Genomic DNA, 3,721 nt, shown 5'->3' on the forward strand with positions numbered 1-3,721 from the left:
CGGGTGGACATGGGATATCGACGGTGAAGCTCCGTGTCACCTACATTCTCTTTAAAAAAGATCATTCGCGAGGCAAGTCAACGGTATTTGAGACTATGGGGAATTGTATTAAGTCCCAAGACGGGATATAAACATCCATCTAAAACAAACAGTTACGAACGGGAAGGAAGATGTGAATTACCAACATTACTTTCCGGTTACTGCATAAAACCGCTTGATGCAATAATATTTTATCATCTCAGACTATACCGGCTCATCCTGTCCTTTGTTTCTGAACTTCTTCGTTATAAGGTCATACTACTTCCGTAAATATCCGGAACGTGAAATACTTCTGAATACAAATTCGGGAAACTCGACGTAACGTTTACACTGCAGTTCCCATCTAATATGTGCATTTTGCCTAATGTAAGTTTAAATAAAAAATTGCACAGACCGCCATTTTTCCGTGGTTTATTCTACAATTTTTATAAGGTTTGTCGTTTATACCTTCCGCAAGATATTATATTTCATGCACTCAAAAGAACACATATACTAGACTCTGAAATTATATTGTTCCAGAGAATATTCCAAGAAAAAAATTAATTTGATATGATTATACAATAACATTTTTTGTACAAGGAAAAGTAGAGATCGATGAATTCCGTATTATTATAGAGATAATCCGACATCATAGGAAACATCATCTCTTAAAAAGGAGATCACAATGATTTTGGGACACATTTTCTGTTATAGGCGGACGCATTCAAGAACGTTGCCGGTCTATCAGTGCAAGCGTGCATTCAACGAGAGAGCCTCGCGGGCACCTCATTTACGCGCATTTTGCATCCACTCAAGTTTCGTTTGAGCGCGGAAGATTACGCGAAATATTATTTCGCTGGTGGGCCGCGGGCGCGTGTGAATAGCGGAAGTATAAGTGAAGGGATAGCGGGGAGTCCTTAACCCGCTTTGATATACACGACGGTCGGTGAAGAGCACTTTGCTCAACCCCACGAAGCTTCGAGCAGAGTAGAGGTGGTATGGGGACACACCGTCGTGCGCATCCACCTGCATGCGCTCCGTCGCGTACACTACCGCCGACTTTCCAACGTTTCTACAAGGTTTGATATGTATACTCTCGCCTAACGCGACAGAATATGAGGAAGAACTTGAGAGACAGAGAGATAGAGATAGAGAAAGAGAGAGAGGGGGGGGAGAGTGATAGGGTGAGAAAACGACGCCTCGATAATAGCAACTCGCTTCGCGCTCGAGACACTCCGCGTCTCTTCTGTCGTCGTTCCATCCACCAACCTTTATCTTCTCTGTGCTCTGTCGACCGCCCTTGGATTTAATTAACTCGGTCTGAGCTTCATTGAGTTATGTTAAGTCACGTTCTTCGCGTAATCTTTGTATTATACCACTCGAAACGTATTTCTGCGTAGACGTACGCGATAAGCTCGTGGAAACCGAGACTTTCCTGCACATATCTTTGTGAAAATCTTGTATTCTTTCTCTCTCTCTCTCTCTCTCTCTCTCTCTCTCTCTCTCTCTCTCTCTCTCTTTCTCTTTATCTCGATACTGTTTACAGGAAGGAGCCGAAACTATTCTAGTCTTGTACTACTTTAATCCTCTAAGGTACCGGAGATTTAAGTGATTATGAAGAAAAAGAATTTCGAAGGCCAGATGAAGTCACATAAAAGACTTTATATTAACGTGGAAGAACTCAAATTTATTAATTTAATGCTATATAATAATATTTACTTTCGATTTAGCAACGAGAATGAACACATCGAACAAATCGAAGGCTCTAAAGCGAAGGCTCTGAAATTAACAATTATTCTGAGACAGTCGTTTACAAAGTTACGAGTTTTTTCTTTTTATTGTGTTATTTTGTTTCTTATATTGCACTATATAAATTATAAAGGGAAAGTACTGATTAAATATTAATTGCACATTGTAGTTGCTGTGACTACGTCGCGAACAGAAGGATCTCTTCATTACTTCTTTCAATTCATGTATCTGCGGTGTTTTCCGCCCGCATTTCAACGTCTTCGAGGACGCCACGGTTTTGAGAAACTTTCGCCTCTCTCTTTAGAAGAGAAAGGTAAAACTTTGGAGCACCTGCCGAGACTTGCTTATGGAGTCTATTACTGCTTCGATGAAGCTGCTTCGGGAATCTTTATACCCTTCGACCCAGCAGACGCGAATTAGCATTCGCCGCGAGTGTCCTTAAACTTACTAATAATTTGATGGCAGAGGCGGGCGGACGGTATGTAAATTAAGAGTTTCAATATTCGAAGCCCATTTCCGCGTCCATTCCGCTAACCTATTTCGCGAAGTTCTAGCTCGCTTCATACCCATAGCGTAGATCATACCTGTCTACGTATCGCTTCCAGCGCAATGCGAGCATACGTTGTAGTACGAATTCCGCGTTGGGATGTGCAATTTATACTTTAGTTAAATGTAGTATTCAAAGATGAATATGCGGAACATGAAGTTGTCATAAACGTGCCAAATAAACGTCGAAGTGAAAATGTCACATACGTTCGGAATTTCATCGAAGCAATCTTTCATGAAAATGCAATTTTTTTATATTATTTATATAAAATAAATTTTATAAAAATTTTATATATTTTTTTTATTAATTTATTGTATAGCGAATGGACATCAATGTATTCTATATTTACATCTACAATGTTGTTCAGAGCGATTAGCTACGCTCAGTTGAAGGCTCGGACACTAATCGGAAAAATTCCTCTGTGTCTCCTAGACAAGAGTGATAAACGAGATACGCGTGATAAACGAGAAGGGGTGGGTTCGTAAACGATGGGATAGAAAAATGCTCATCAGGTACGAAAAGTCGGTACACAGTACTGAAAATTGGCTGACATTTTTCAAGTTTTAACCGTCCGGTGACCCTACCGGAAAATTGCAATTTGCCCGAATCCTTCGTCAAACGCAAATGGCTAAACGTGTCAAAGGCTCCAACGAACATTAACGCGTTGCCCCAAACGATGTTTTCAATTTTGTGTATACGCCATGTTATTTGTATGTACGAGAGAGAGAATGATTTACAAATTAACTATCTAACTAATGTGTAACTGAAAAGACATGAATGTCAAGTGTCACTGATGTGTGTCAATAACGCTGTGTGCGTTTCGCTGTAAATTAAATGATAATGAATTAACGAGAATAGTCAAAAAAAAAAAATGTTATATTATCATTATTGTGTAGTATTTTGGATGAAGTGTAAATTTGCTCGTTTCTTTTAAACTAGTATCGCGTGAACAACGCTCTTTCAATTTAAGCGCCGAAGTAATAGGATCTCACTCGAAATCCCTTCTTTCACGGTGGCATTATGTCCTCAGCGTCATGCATCATGCGCTATCGCATTACAAGAGACATCAGGAATTTTGCGAAAGACTCCGCCCGGCGTTCCAGTTAACTGGCGCGTGCTCCAAGAGTGGATGTAATACGGCTATAAACCGTTGGTGTTCGTTTAAAAGCCTCGAAATTTCACGAATTTCGTCGCTCCCGTCGATTTAGTGGGCATTAGGTACGTCGAGCGCGAGAGACAATGTAATACTATACTCGGAATTGTTACGATGGTAGCTACTGAGCGCGATCGAATAGGTTCAAAAAAAAGCAAAATAATAAATAGATAGACAAAGAGAGAGAGAGGGGAGGGAGAGAGAGAGAGAGAGAGAGAGAGAGAGAGAGAGAGAGAGAGAGAGAGAGAGAGAGA

The sequence above is a fragment of the Atta colombica genome, unplaced genomic scaffold, assembly GCF_001594045.1.
Source record: "Atta colombica isolate Treedump-2 unplaced genomic scaffold, Acol1.0 scaffold47, whole genome shotgun sequence".
Classification (NCBI taxonomy): Eukaryota; Metazoa; Arthropoda; class Insecta; order Hymenoptera; family Formicidae; genus Atta; species Atta colombica.